Source organism: Pelecanus crispus, chromosome 4 (assembly GCF_030463565.1).
Source record: "Pelecanus crispus isolate bPelCri1 chromosome 4, bPelCri1.pri, whole genome shotgun sequence".
Classification (NCBI taxonomy): Eukaryota; Metazoa; Chordata; class Aves; order Pelecaniformes; family Pelecanidae; genus Pelecanus; species Pelecanus crispus.
This window is the reverse complement of record NC_134646.1, coordinates 60603957-60620163: the sequence shown is the minus strand read 5'-3', so window position 1 is coordinate 60620163 and position 16207 is coordinate 60603957.

Genomic DNA, 16207 nt, shown 5'->3' with positions numbered 1-16207 from the left:
CTGAGCCGTTTTTGACATCAGAATAAATTTTCTCCCTCTGTAAGTCCCAATTGTTCAGCTGACATAGTGTTTTAAGGGGTTGCAAGCTCTTTACATAGGAAGGAAAGAGTGACCCAGCTGTAATTTGCTGCAGCACCCTCCAGTCTATGGGTTAAAATGAAAGAGCAGTCACAGCCCTGTAGCACAGAGCAGAGATTTCCTGTTCCTCTGCCAAGCCATGGTAGGGTTTCTGACCAAAATAAAAGAATTTAATGAGTCCATAGCAAAGCAAATTAAGCTAAGTGCAGCATGATTAGGCTGTGAACACTAATCTTTAAAGGCAACAGTATTTGATGAAGGAAGGCGTCCTCCAAAACTGATTGTAAAATTGCAGTAACAAATGTCTGGCTATGAACAGTCAGTGTTGGGGAGCTGGTTTGGTTTTTTTTTTTTTTTTTTGGGGGGGGGGGGTGTCTCCCAGTTTGTAATGTTTCCTTCTGAATATGGCTTATTGTGGTGTCAGCTGTGTAATACCTATTGTACAGTTTATCACTACTGCCAAGAGCTGACCTTACTGCAGCAAGAAACTGCATGTTGAAAGTTTGGAGGCTGCACTGCATTCAGGAGATTATCAAACCCTTCCCCCCCGCCAGTTTGGAAACTATGAAAAACAAAAGTAAGAAAGTATCTTACTCAGGAATGAAATATTTCTAAATATCAGAAAAGTAATTGGAGAAGTAGAATATTTGTTACCTCTGTAAAAAGAAAAAGTTAAAAAGCCTCTATTCCAACTCTAAATTTTTGTTTAAGCTTTCTAATACAGAATGTTTCCTAGTACAGATTAAATATTGGGATATGATTCAGTAAGCAAAGACAGGCTGCAATTAAGTCAGTCTTACAGTGTTTGATTTTTTCCCAGTTAAAGTTGAAGCTATCATTTCTGATAGTTGCCTGTGAAATACTGTCATTTCCTACATAAAAGATCTCACTACGCTTAGTCTGTGACACAGCACCTGCTCCTCCAGAGACGTCTTGTGGGGAGCAGATCTGGGACCCCATTTTTCAGGAAGAGGGGATGAGACAGACGGGGACAGCTACTGAGGAGGGCAGCAGAAGGAAAGAGAGAGCCCAACAAAACCCTTGCAGATCTTTGGTCTCCCAGGACCACCCTGTCTTCTATCCTACCCGCTCTCCTGGGAGCTGGCTGAGGCGAGCGTAGCATCAGGGCAGAAAAATCATCCCTTTGTCAGCACAGCTGAAAATATCAGGGCTGGCTCTGCCTATAGGTTTAAATGCCTCTTACCAACAAATCTCCCCATATTGTAAACACTCAGCTTCTCCTCAGAATGTATTTACAGATATTTTGCTACTGGTACCAGTCCAGAATTATTAAACTAACTCCTATCACTTGGGGTGCACACAGAGATCCTGTAGCTTGGATACAATGCCTTTTACTAACAAAACTGGCTTGGTTTGAGATCAGTTTCCATATAAGAGAATTAATTTCCTTTCAAAGATCAAATCCAGACACATAACTTCATGAAAGGCATCACAGACTTGTACAGAAGAATTTGCTCAGAAATATTTTATGGATAGGGGAAAAATCTTGTCTCTTTTCCTCATGTGGTCGTGAAAACACCTCATCACATTGAATGCAGAAGTTTAATGGAATAGCTCAAATTATTCTTGATAATCCAAATTATAAGGACTATAATTTGAATTATTAAGAAATTGTAGCAGCTGACATGATTTCCCCCGTCCTCTTGTCCTCTCATATTTTCTCACCTGCACTGTTTTCTCTCTGATACTTCCATGCAGGCTGATTGCAACCTGTGTCTCTGTGGCTTCCCTCCCTCCCCATCGTCTCCTCCCAGTCTGTACATCTTGCTTTCCTACTTGGTGGTTTGACCATCCTACCACTCTCAACAGCCTCATCTTTGATCTACACGCTTTTCAGATTCAGGCTTTCGTTTAAACCCTTCATATCTCAGTCCTTCTCATTCTTGTCTCCATCTCAGCACTTTGCCTCTGCCTTGCCATGACTTCAGCAGTGCCAGCCCAGGTCACACTAATATTTACTTTTCTACAAATAACGTCATGTGTTTTATCTTTGATGTAAGCCCTTTACTCAGGGGAGCGGGCACGCTTGGTATGCTGTGTGCTCCTGCTGCATTCGGCCAGCAAATACTCTTTGGAGGCTGCTGGAGTCAGAAAGGTACATTGGGCACTTTAGTTCAGGGGTGTCTGCATGATGCACCTTGGCTGCATGTAAACATGCCCTTAGACAACCCTCACTGCACCTCCAACCAAACCCACAACTTGCAGGGTGCTGCAACAAGCCACTGCTCTTCCTCCCTCTTGATTTTAGTTGTGGTGAATGGAGTTAAAGTTGTGGTGAATGGAGTTAAGTCCAGTTGGCAGCTGGTCATGAGCGGTGTTCCTCAGGGCTCTGTTTTAGGGCCAGCCTTGTTCAATATCTTTATCAATGATCTGGATGAGGGGATTGAGTGTGCCCTCAGTAAGTTTGCAGACGACACCAAACTGGGTGGGAGTGTCGATCTGCTCGAGGGTAGGATGGCCCTGCAGAGGGACCTGGACAGGCTGGATCGATGGGCCGAGGCCAACTGTATGAGGTTCAACAAGGCCAAGTGCCGGGTCCTGCACTTCGGTCACAACAACCCCATGCAGCGCTACAGACTTGGGGAAGAGTGGCTGGAAAGCTGCCTGGCCGAAAAGGATCTGGGGGTGTTGGTAGATAGCCGGCTGAACATGAGCCAGCAGTGTGCCCAGGTGGCCAAGAAGGCCAACAGCATCCTGGCTTGTATCAGGAATAGTGTGGCCAGCAGGAGCAGGGAGGTGATTGTGCCCCTGTACTCGGCGCTGGTGAGGCCGCACCTGGAATACTGTGTCCAGTTTTGGGCCCCTCACTACAAGAAAGACATTGAGGTGCTGGAGCGTGTTCAGAGGCGGGCAACAAGGCTGGTGAAGGGTCTGGAGCACAGGTCTTATGAGGAGCGGCTGAGGGAACTGGGGTTGTTTAGCCTGGAAAAGAGGAGGCTGAGGGGAGGCCTTATCGCTCTCTACAACTACCTGAAAGGAGGTTGTAGTGAGGTGGGTGTTGGTCTCTTCTCCCAAGTAGCTAGCGATAGGACGAGAGGAAATGGGCTCAAGCTGCGCCAGGGGAGGTTTAGACTGGAAATTAGGAAAAATTTCTTTACGGAAAGGGTGGTCAAGCATTGGAACACGCTGCCCAGAGAGGTGGTGGAGTCCCCATCCCTGGAAGTGTTCAAAAAGCGGGTAGATGTGGCACTTCGGGACATGGTTTAGTCTAGTCTACCCTTGATTGGTTTAGGTGGGCTTGGTAATGTTAGGTTAATGGTTGGACTGGATGATCTTAAAGGTCTTTTCCAACCTAGATGATTCTATGATTCTATGATTGATTTTATTAAAGCTCTGGAAGGAAGAGAGCTCTGCACTTGCACATAGCCATGGGCAGCACCTCCTCCAGCACAGAAACAGTAATACTAATGTCATTTCTGTTACTATTATGCTGAGCTCTCTCACGTATGTGAAGTGGTTTTCCAGTCCTTGTAATAAAATGAGGACCTGAAAATGCTAGGGTAAACCCCTCTGAACATAGTACTGCTCTTCTTTCTTAATTTCTCAGCTCAGAAGAGTGGATAGTTTGCACAGGGGATCTCAGAGATGTCTTCTGCCTTGTGGATGGTTGAGAATTCACAGGTGAAAACTTGGGCTCTCTCTTGATAGCAAACATACATTTCTCTAGCTCAAAACTGGAAGCCATCACTGGTGAAATCAGAAGCTGGGTAAAATCACAAGGCTATGTGGTCAGATTTAACCCTGGCTAGGAGACACACTGAGCGCTGGTTTGGTATTTACTCTGAAATCACTTCTCTTGGAAGGGAAGTGAAACAGGCAAAGTGCAGCAGAAGCAGTTCAGCAGGAAATTATCGTTATGTACTGAAGCAAGCTCTAAGAACAGAACAAAACTCAAGCCAAGTAGAATTCAGCTATGCATTAATCCTTGCAAAAGGAGAAAAGAAAACAAAAGAAGTTGCCTAAATTCACAATTTCTGTCTCTCAGCATACAGAAGAAGCAAGGTCTGAGAGGCCCCCGAGACAACATCAGGTATCACTGCAGCGCAAGTAGACACTTGCGTGCTTGGCTGGGTGTGAGCTTCTGTAGGGGTCAGGGGAGCAACTAGGAAGGTTTGTGCCTGTGGGAGGGAGGGGGTGTTCACACACATCCCATAATAGTCATGGGTGGTTAGCAGAAAAAAATGTACTCAAATGACTCAGTGAGTTGAAAATAATGGTGAGAGCTGAACCCCCTCCACTCTCCAAGGGACAGAAGTACTCCAGCAGGACACGAACAGGCTGTGGAACTGTAACGCAGAAAAAGGAACCCATCGAACAGGAAGGTCACCCAGATACATGAGACCTCTGTCCCACATAAGCTTTATGTTAATAAACACCGATGTTCTTTTTGACCTAAATAGCTAGGTAAAGTTAAAAGGCTTTTTTTTTTTTTTTAATTTAATTAGCAATTTCCAACAAAGCCAGGAGCCTTTATTGCAGTTCAGACTACTTGCGAAAATATTTAAGTGCATGATTTCTTGGACACAGGAGAAATCAAATAATCCTGAAATAGTTTATTTGCAACAACAGATGACACTAAACCAGAAGGCCCCTCTACAGGCTTTTGGTAGGACTGTCCACCTGCACTGTTGTACACTGTCCAGCTTCTTCTGTGTTCTGTGCATTAGCTCGCAGCTTCTGAGCCCTCAGTTGTCTCCAGTCAACCCACCCACCCAAGAGTAATATTCTTGACCTTCTAACCCTAGAAGGATGTATGACCAAAGACCAATTTCAGCAGGAAATTATGGTTATCTTTGCATTTGCCTTGGCTTTCAGCAAAGCTCTGTGCCGATGCTCAAATTTGGAAACTGTTATTTTTTCTAATACCCACTCTGGTATAGGAGCCTCTGACAACTACCTTCAATAACAGGTGGCAGGTGTCACAAACCAACTTCCACAAGATCTAACTCATTTTCAAAGTACTTCCTCAAAGTATTCCCACAGGGCCATGATATAGTAAAAAGAAAAGTAAAATTGGGCCCTTGACCACCTTTGGTCAAACATTACTTATGTTTCCTCATCCCAGGCTTTGGGCAGCTGCTGCCTGCCCCGAGTCGTGCGGAAATCCCAAAGGCCAAGGCTGAGCAAGCACCAGCGTCTGGCTGCGTGTCTCTCACCCTCCAAAGACGATACAGAAATTGGTAACTGGTGATGCACAAGGGAAAAAGAGGGTACAGACTACTAGGAGAGCCAAGCATCAGCAACAGGGATGGAAGGAATAATTAAACATTACAAAATATCCACACACCTTGCTGGTAAACAGGGACAGAAGGCTATGTGACGAGGAACTTTTCAAGCTCACAATATTTTCTCTGTTCTGTTTTTTTTTTTTTTAAAAAAAGCCAAGAACCACAAAAGGAATACACATCACATTGAAGAGTAGATTGCACTGCAAGCCATTATGAGAGTTGGATTTGCACAGAATAAGCGTGCAGTCTCAAATCAGATATGGAAAAGTTAAAAAACCCACTCTGCTTGCCTGTCAAGTCAGCTTGAGAGCTAGAGGGAGTGACCAGCTCTGACAAGAATACTCTGAGAAGCACCAAAGTCCAGTTTTGATCATTTCTATGATACTTATTTTACAACTGAGCATGTGAGACAATGCTGGTGATAATTATATAACAACAGCACAGTGTGTCTGTTCCAATACTTGAAGAGGACCCCTACCCTTACCAGCCCCTGTATATTCATGACAGCAAGATGAACAGTACAACATAGATTTGTGATTTTATACAAAAAACATTTATCAGTTCAATTCACTTACTTGTAGTGTCCTGCAGTTAGCTAATGAGGAACATCTGTATGTTTCTGGTTTTTCCTCTTTTTCAGTATTTCACAGCGTCTTTTCAGCTTAATCTGACAGTTCAAATGAGACAGTTCTGAAGAGGAATTAAATCCTTCCTACCTGAAAATTTATTTAAAACATGTATCCCAAAAGTGAAATTCACCCAGCCAACGTGAAAACTGTAAATTTTATATACATGAATAAAAGGCACAATCCACTAATATTCATGCATTATTTTAGACTTAATTGCAATATTCTAAGCAATTCACTGTTCTTTAAGAAATTAACCTAGAAGCAATGTTTAGGAGTACGTATATCATTCATACAGAAGAAGAACAAGATAAAAATAAAACTATGACTTTTGATTACATATATGTGGTAACTGGAAGAATTTGTGACACAGTCACAAACAGGGTCATGGACACAGTTGCTGTGGCTTTTGTATGAGTATAAATAATAACAAAAAAGGCAATTCTTGTTGTATAATATTTCCAGTCCAGATGTACTGTATCCTGAGGAAGATCTGTTCACAGAGTAAAAGGCACTGTCTATTCAGATGATAAGTTCTGTGGGGAAGAATGTGGGATGTGATCCGCATTTAGCAGCACTTAGCATAACAAGGCCGTGAGCCATGACCAAGTCCCTCCAGCCCGACAGTCAGATGAGCTATATTAGTGATCATAATAACCATTATCTCCTCCATAGATTTTCCCATCAGGAAACTTGATGAAATATTTGGCAGGATGATTAAGGGGACTCACTAGAAAAAAAAACTAATGGTTTAGTCTGGTCTTAGGAAGAGAACGCCAAATAAATCTGTGTGCCCTAAAACAGTTTCTTACCTTACAGTCTCTTAAATGCAGTGCTGATTTGACAGAAGTGTTGTTTCATACATCAGTCTCCAGGTCCTGGCTGTACTAGAGGGGTATCACAGGCAGTGGTGGTTGAAAGCCATGAGAGGGTGATACTAGCAGTGTCTCAGTGCTGCCTCCACTTGAGGGTAGGTCTCTACTGAAGATAAAGCTTTAAACAGGAAGGTAAAAAAGAAAGAAGCAAGGAACACTTATTGCAAATGAATGGTGAAGATGTGTCCTGCCCAGCTGAGAAGGCAAAGGGGATAGTTAACCCAGGGTGGAGTAAAGGGAGGTGGCAGGAAGAAGATGTGGAGAAGATGATGAGGCCAAGGGGTTTACACTTAACCTAGAAGTTCAAAGAGAAGCCAGTACTAACTCATCTGTTCATTCACTAGATTAGCATTTCTCTTTGCTAATTAAATTAACCAGAAAGAAATCTAGATCAGAAGGAATTGCTTCAGCTTCATTACTGCAGACCAATACTAATCAAAGTAATCAATAATTGAACAGCTCCTTCACCTAGGAAATCAAATACACATTCAAAACTAGCTTTATCTTGCAATAACCAGTTTTCCAGATCGCCTCCCTCCTCTGCTGAGAAATACAAGTTGCTGCAGACCCGATGACTTACACTGCCTGGAAGCCAGCTGGGACTTACCTTCAGTGCTGTGTAATGGACTCCATCATCCCTGCCAGACTGCTCCTGCAAAAGCAGAGTTTACATGAATTTTATAGGCCCTAATTGTTTTTTTTTTTTTTTTGTAATACTATTAGCTTAGTAATTAGTGGTTTGTTAATAATAACTTTGACAAAGCCAAAATATCTACTGGCATTATAAACAGAATTGTTTTAAGCAGGAGAGACGGAGAACGCGGTACGCTGAGTCAAAAGCACCTCCCCTCTAGCCAATGCTGACACAACTGTGTTGTTAGCAGTGCTTTCTACTATAGTGGCCAAGGTGCTTTTCAGGTTTTGGTTGGGCTTTTTTTTTTTTTTCCTCCTGAGTAGTACTCTAATTTCTTCTACTTCCATAATCTTTACTATGTTTCAATTCTTTCTTTTTCCTCTTTTTCCCCAGACATACCCATCCAGCCCCAGTTTATCTCAAAATTCACCAGTTTAACTTGCAGGTAGCAAAAATCACAGACCCTTTCCAGTGAGATGAGTACCAGGCAGTGTGCAGGAGCAACTGGAGAAAACAAGTAGGCTTTGAGCACTTGTGGAGAGATTGCAGGCAGACACCACACAAAAACCTAGAAGGCTCTGAAAAGTACCTATTCCCTCCCATCTGCTACCACTCCTTTAGTACAAGCTGAAGTTGAGCCAACAGAGAAAAATCATGTAAGCACTCTCAAATGTAGTTCAGGTCAAGTTATCTAACACAGCATAAACAGCCCCTGAGCTACCAGTGAGGTGCTACTGGGGACAGCAGGGAAGGTAATGCCTACCTATCAAGGAACAGCCACCACCTGGGAACAAACCTGACCATGCACACGAGCTACTGCAGTGGCACCAGCTTCATGCTATCGCACTTCTGTTCACAGCATCATCAAGCAAAGTTTCACCAGGTGAAATATTTTTCTCCTTTAGAAATTAGGATCTTTATTAAAAAAAAGAAAATTTCACTAAAGTGTGCTCTTGTTCTTAGTTTTCTTGTGGAAGACAGAAAGAAGAGCAATGCTGATAATGGCTTTACAAAAAGCTAAATCTCTGAGATACGGTGGTTTTTTTGTTCTCCAACATAAATGTGTTTCCATTGAAGCAGATCAGAAAACGGTAGTTTTACTACTCATCACTGGGTTGAAATCTAAGAAAGATCATTGGGTTGAATGCTCTAAACTAACAAGGCAGCAGGACACCTACTGCAATCCAGGCCCCAGTTCCAGGCTCACACATACAGATATCACAAAAACCATATTTTTGAACAGGGAGCCTGCCATTAGCAGGCAGCCTCATGGTACGAGGGAAGTGTGGTAATACTTGGAAGAAAATCGTCAAATATTCCTGAAAATTCTACATGGCAGGAGGATTTTGCACACCTATCAGTGAGCTCTGTTAAGAGACAGAAGGATGCTTTTTTTCCTAGCTGATAGCTGAAGCCCTGCAAAGAGCTGACTACTTGAAAATCAAGCTGGGGTCCTTTTCTCCTCATGTTATTACAGAGTCACGGTGCTGGAAGAGACTTTGAGAGGTCACCCAGCGCGTCCCCCCTGCCTAAAGGGATGATCAGTTATTCCCATGCCATTTCTGACAGATACTTGTCCATTAATCATCACTGTTAATAATGATCCTGGACACCACCATGTTGTGCCCACAGTGCTTGCAGCAGGGGCTGTACAGGTGAATGCGATTAGGATTTATTAAGCTCCTGCTGATGTATGGTATAGTAGGGAAAGGATCCAACTCCCTGTTCCTTACCTGTGTTGGCTTAGAAGAACAAAGAAATCCAAAGGAGAGGGGAAGGAAATAATCATTTACGCTAGCAAAGAGCCGGGATTCTGAACACAAAGGTACTTTTTGTCTTTTTTTTTTTTTTCTTAATTAGGATCATATTTTGTAATAGTGATCATGGGAGCAATGCATGACACTTCCTAGCAGAAATCACTCAAATTCCTGCAAGAATTTTTGCAGTATGCAGCTCTTTCAAGCATAATGGGCTTAGATCCACAAATTTACTGCTTGTAAACTATCAAGACTATAGCAGAGAGATTCAGAATTCCAGAAAGAAAATTCACTTGCTATCATCTCAGCTTCTGTTTCTGTGGCACTGCGAAAACCTGTAACCACCATATGCGTGTCATGGATCCAAGCAGAAGGCTTTGTTGTGCCCGTCGGTGCAAGGTAGGAGCCAAACCAAGAGATGTCCACCATTTTGAATAGTCCCAGGAGCTGACCATGCAAGAGAATAAATAAGCTAGATGGGATATCAAATGGCTGAAGAAATGTCCTTTGCAGAGGCAGAAGACCTAGAGAGGGAGGAGAGGAAAGGAAGGAAGGTGAAGTGGCTTATTCAGCTTCTTCTGCCGTTTTGGATAAGAAAAATATTTTCTTTGCACCAAGTCAGCAAAAGCATTTCCTGACATCTTGATCTCTTTGCTGCCTTTTTTTTTTTTTTTTTTTACCCCCAGTGAAAGCAGCTTTCTAAAAGGCATTGAAAAATGCGGGTGCTGGTCAAGAGAATGTGTTTAACTGTCTGTCTCCAGGCTTACCAGAGCACCCAGGCACTTTCCATCAGGGATGCTCCTGTGCCCAAGGTGAGCTTCATTTATGCAGAGCACCATTGCATGGAGCAGGTGGAGACTGCAGGGGACGGAGCTGCACAAACTACCAGCCAAGCAGAGCCTGGGAGGGCAGGCGTCAGGAGAGCCAATGTGTAGAAAGCCAGTCATGGGTGCCTGGTTTAAATCAAACCCTTAGACAGCTTTCCTTCAGCATCCACATCTGCGAGGTACTTTCGGGTTTCCCTCCTCTGTCCCAGGCGAGTCTGTAGCCAGGTACAGCTCAGGGTTGTGCTCTCGCCACTGCTCAGCTGCTGTGAACCAACTGGGTTTTAAACTCATTAGCGCCGCGTGAAACAGCAGTGAAAATATTTCTCTGAGTAAATGAAGCAGCAAGGGGGACCCGGGGCAGGATTTGCCTCTGCTGTTTCTGAAATCTAAGAGGTAAATAGGGATTTCACTCTGCATAGAAAACCTTACACAGGCAGAGCTAGTTTTACTTTTATGGGACTAGTTGTTAATCATTTCAAGTCTTTCCTATTTATGCCTTTTATTATGTTTTAGTGAGAAGAGGTGAAGTTTTGCAGTGCAGTTGCCTAAACTGAAAAAATCTGTTTGCATGATTTGTAGAACTGTAGAAAAACAAGCTTAAGAAAAAACTGTAAATATTTTTAAGTAATGTAAACTACTCCACTCCCTAGTAAGATTCAGGCCCACGTTTCACCCTTGTTCCCAAGCCTGAAGTGAGCAATGAGGACAGCATGGGGAGGGGAAGGAGCAGTGGGTGCCCAGGGAGGGGAGCGCTGCAGGGCAGGGGGGCTGTGCTGCCAGCGGAGGGGGACACGGACACGGGGGGCCTCGCCAGAGGCAGCTGCTGCATGGCCACCCTGTGCCCCGCTCCTCAGCATGCTGTTTGGAAATGGCTAGTGTGGGTGAGAAACGCAGGCTGCACCTTTCCAAACCTGCGGTGAAGCCACTGTCCCTGCATGCCCCGAGACAGAGCGGTCCAGATTGCTAAGTGGTGAGCGTCCTCTTTACCTCCCCCACACAGCGATTTATGCAATTATGTCCTATTAGGACACTCCAAACAGACAAATTATTACGAGCACATGCAGTGCCCTGGATGACCTGAGTGAAATCATCACAGCAGACTTGTGTTTTGTTTTTCAGGGGTGTAGAGCAGTCCTTCCAAGATGGGACAGCAAATGGCAGCTGCAGTAGCTTTTACCCTGCCGCCGGACTACGGTATTGTTAACGCATGTCTTGCCAGACAAACTTTACCAGGCTGATTCTGAACTTGAAGTGAACCCGGGTCAACTGCACCTTCATACTTCGTGTTATAAACAAATGCTAGGCAGTCGCACCCCACGACCTGGTGTTTTAGGGAGATGGCCATCAATGAAAAACTCTAATGAAGAAAACAGCTTCCACCAAATCTCCCCATTATGTGCTGATTCTTTTTTTATGTTCTCAAACCATTTTTTTTTCTTTTTTCTTTTTTTTTTCCTCCTGTTGCTAATGAGCACTTGAGAATTTGATTTAGCTCCTTGGAATGACTGCCACTTACTGCTAGAATGTTAATCTGTCTAAACCCATTCAGCTCCTCTTACTTGGAAGTCAATCACCTGGAGCCTGCATTTCAAAGAGATGCTGGCTAAGGCAGTCACAACAGCCAAGATGTTTTGGGACAACTCCCACAGTTGGGAGTAATCTCGGGAAACTCAAAGCTACTCGACAAACAGATTTGTGTTGATTCCCTGAGATAAACAGAACTGGAGTCATCCCCGACAGAGACCAAGAGCGCAAATAGCGGGGAGACAGGAGGCTGTTGAGCTGCAGATCGCACAAGCGATGCTGCGCTGGCATGTTGCATCAGCTCCTCCGGGGGACAACCTTTAGTTATTGGTGAAAATATACCCAGGGAGGATGTAGGCAAACAAGCACAGAGGAGGTATGCCAGGACACGGCCGGAGCTAAAGCTTTAAAGTGTCAGAGGAGGAGTCTGGCTTTCCAGAAGTAATGAGAGAGCTGATTTATTTTGTCTTGTACTGGCCATTTTTTTAACCCCTGTTTGGAGGGGGAGAAAATGCATAAAAAGCCATACTAAATGTAGGAGACACGGGCGTCACCTGAGACAGCTGATGAGGTACTGGAACTGTGTATCTGTGAATCATCCCACCGTGCTCTTCTGGAAATGTTTCTCTTTTAGCTTCCTTAGCATGCTCAGAAACCCCTGGCTGTCAGATCATGCTGCCCAGGCCAGAGGGGCAGCCACAGCTGGGGATGAGCGGGAGAGCCAGGATCTGAGGGTTGCACTGGGCCCTGCCTGGGAGTGGAGGGGACCACGAAATCCCTAACTACCAGAATTGCTCCTGGGCACTGCTTTGCATTCGTTACATGGGAAGAAGGGTGTTTCACCCATGGTACGCCCCATCTCTGTCACTGTCCTTTCACTCCCTGTGCAGTTCTCTGATGGCAAACTTTGTACAAACTACACCCTTGCAGAGAGAAGATGCAACATGTTAATAGGAAAATGGTTGCTTTGCTGGTGCAGTAGAGGAGCAGACTAGTCCTGTGATCCATGTGAAAAAGCACATTTTGGGAATAAGTGAATATTCAGAGTGGTTATTTGCTCTTTGAATAAAACTTTTAGTTCTTTCTAAATAAGAAATGTATCTTTAGAGTGCATCTCTACAAACCTTATAAATGAGAAATGCATGAGGAAGGTCACAGTGTCTATTTTGTCGGCATATACAGTCCTTTATGAATAAAGACAGCCTGAGATGGAGCTGGGCTTCATTCAGGTACTCATACATTTGTCTGCTGTCATAGTTCTAAAATGGGAAAACACAAAAAATTAAAAGTAAAACCCACCATTATTATCATTGATTTATAAGCAAAATGGAAGATTATGTCCATAAGGCTTAGGAGTAGCACCTATGCTGAGACCTAATGTTAGAATTTCTTAAGAAGGGGCTTGGAAAAGAAACATGACCAGCCTTATACACTCACTATAGAGGATGATCAAAAGTATATTTTAGCTGTTGCATATAAGCCTGGAGTATGCAGGCACTGTAACAACCTAATACCTAAATTTTGAAGTAAACTTTCTTAAAATTACTTCTTAGTTAGCAAAAGCAGTCTCAAGGATTAAATACAGCAATAGCAACATGGTTTCAAATTCTACTGTAAAAGGTTTTTTGTTGTTCACTATGGAAGAGCTACATTTGTGAACTTAATTCTAATTTTCCCTAGACTTCAAGAGGAAAAACGGGGAGAAGAGCAGTATTTTTCCCTTCTGAAAATTCAGAAGAAAATGATGGATTCAAACCTCTGCAGTTACCAACAACGCACCCACTGCCAAGTGCCTTGGGGGAAGACCTGATACACAGTAGCACTAGCAATGCGCTAAGCCTAAGACCATTGGAGAGAAGCAGCCAAAAAATGGCCATTCTTGTCCCTTTGACTGCCAGAATTATTCCAAGAACAAGATGTTTCCAGGAATGAACCTTTGCTGGAAAACTGAAAGAGCATAAAGTGCAGCCAGGATGCTGAGCTAATATAGATGTCTGGCCTTGTTTTGTGAAGCGAGAAAAATCTGCCCCTGCTAATGTTGCGACCATACAGCAAAGAAAGTGGTCTTCGTGTGTGAAGAAAATTAATGTCTTCTCCATTTGTTTACATCAATGCTTGGTGAAGAGATTGTAGGTACCTGTATAAACACACAAGCTTTCTAAACTTCTGTCAACTGGAGAAGCCATTTTTTAAAATTAGTAAGTCCCCAGCTTATCTTCAGCTCACAGGTTTTAAGCCTTATTTTTAGAGTTGTAATGATTTCTGTTTGATTTTAATTATCTGAGGTCTAAAGCAGAGCTGTTTTTTGACACACGAGAGTATTCAGAGCTTTTGGCAGTGACGGGAAGATGATAAAGCAAAGCATTTTAATATCTGGATAAAACAACCAGACCTGCCAAAAGATTCCTCTGGGAGGTGGAGGATGGTGGAGGAAGAGCGATCTTCAGGCTTGTCGCCGTCTGTCATTGCAGCTGAGTGACAGATGAGTGCATTGCACCAGTGAACCAACGCCTCCGCGATGGACACCTCCCATCCCTCTGCACCGGGGCAGCCACCCCCGGCTCTGAAGCGTAGAGGGGACACAGGTCTTCTCTGGGCTGGCAGCATCTCCTGCCAAGCCACGGTCCTGCTGCTAGTGCAGTCCTGTTGTCACAGAAGGAGTAGAAAGACCTTTAATATTTGGCTTACCCAAAAGACGGCCATCCTACAGCCTGCTTCAGCCAAGTTGCTCACTTTAATGAGAAAATGAGGCCCATGTACCTACATTTGGCATGCAAATGCTTGGAACAAAGACTGACTTTGAGGGAAGGCACTCTCGTGAAAGGCATGGGGAGTGCTATTAGATATTTTGAATCCTACCTGTGTCACTTTGTTTTGCTTTTTTCCCAAAATTTTCTGATGCTTCTACTTTATCTTTTAAGTAAGCACAGGCACAGATGGTGCTTAAAGCTCTTGCCAGCTTAGCTGTGTTTTAAGAAGTGCAAACTTAATGACTTTTAGCCTGTGCAAGAAGCAGCCAGTGGCTTAGCAGTTAGACTGGCACAATAACTCTTTGCTCTCTGTTAGACCATATACTATTAATAGACTGTTTTCCTCAGGTACTACTGTTATAAACTATGCTGGTAAAGAAATACTTTGACTGCTACAAACTACCTCAGTAAGAGGCTCTGCCACTCGACAAAGGACACCTTCCTAATGCAAGCAAGGAGCTGTTTAAACTGTCACTCTGCAAGGATATTTGAGGTACCTAATTTCTAAGATCTTCAAAAAGTATGTCAGCCACAGGCTTGATCTTTCACTATGCTGCACAAGTCCCATTCCCTGAAAAGTAGAGGTTTGTTGTTAAAGATGGTTGTCAATGACTGGGGTTAAGCTGTAAGCTGATCTGGAATTTTTTTAATAAAGTGCCTATTATTTGTAGAAAACTGCTGAGTAAAGCTGTTCATTTATATGCCACCCTATATTGAAAAACATCATAATAATGTAGGGGTAGGCATACATTTAACCATGAGAGCTTGCAAAAGACATGCACCAGTCAAACTCCAGCATGCAGTACTGGTACCAGTTATACTCCACTTGTATGTGTGGCTGTTTGTTAGAAAAACTGAAACCCCAGTGCAGTCAAATGTAACTGCCTACAATTTGCAGGTATATTCTCCAACCCCAAGTAGTTTCCGATGTCCTGAAGAACAGCAAGATCCAGCATTACTGTCCGAGGTTAAGAGTCTCAAAGGCTTCATACTGGAAAATTGTCTTCCTGAGTTTCAGCTGACTGAAAACGGCCAGATAAAAACTCCTTCCAGCTGAACTTGATGTCTCCAGCACAAACTCCTCAGCTGGGCCGGTTGTCTTCTGCTTATACAAACCTCATGTCTGGAAGCTGACCTCACTTTTATGACCTAAAGAGAAAGGCATTCTGGAAAAAAACTGCTGCTATGGTTTCTTCCATGCATTCCAGCCTGGAGTTTTGAAACTGTGGGCCAAATCCCAGTCATCACCACTGTCAAGTAAACCCAGAAAACCACTGTCTATGCGAAAATTCCTATATTCTTTCCCACACTGCTCACCAAACAGTTACTAGCAGACACTAATCACACTTGCATTGGGATGTAAAGCTTCTGACAGAAAGAACTATTGAGTTTCAAAAAAGCAATACAAACAGAAACTGGTAAAATCAAGAGAAAGGGAAAAGCGTGGCTTCAGGAGGAAAATAAAAGCGTAGGAATCATAGAATCATAGAATGGTTTGGGTTGGAAGGGACCTTTAGAGGTCATCTAGCCCAACCCCCCTGCAGTGAGCAGGGACAGCTTTAACCAGATCAGGTTGCTCACAGCCCCAGCCAACCTGACCTTGAATGTTGCCAGGGATGGGGCCTCCACCGCCTCTCTGGGCAACCTGTCCCAGTGCTTGACCACCCTCATTGTAAAAAATTTCTTCCTTATATCCAGTCTAAATCTATTCTTCTTTAGTTTAAATCCATTATTCCTTGTCCTGTCACAACAGGCCTTGCTAAAAAGATTCTCCCCATCCTTCCTATAGGCCCCCTTTCAGTACTGGAAGGCCGCAATGAGGTCTCCTCGCAGCCTTCTCTTCTCCAGGCTGAACAACCCCAACTCTCTCAGCCTGTCCCCTTGCAG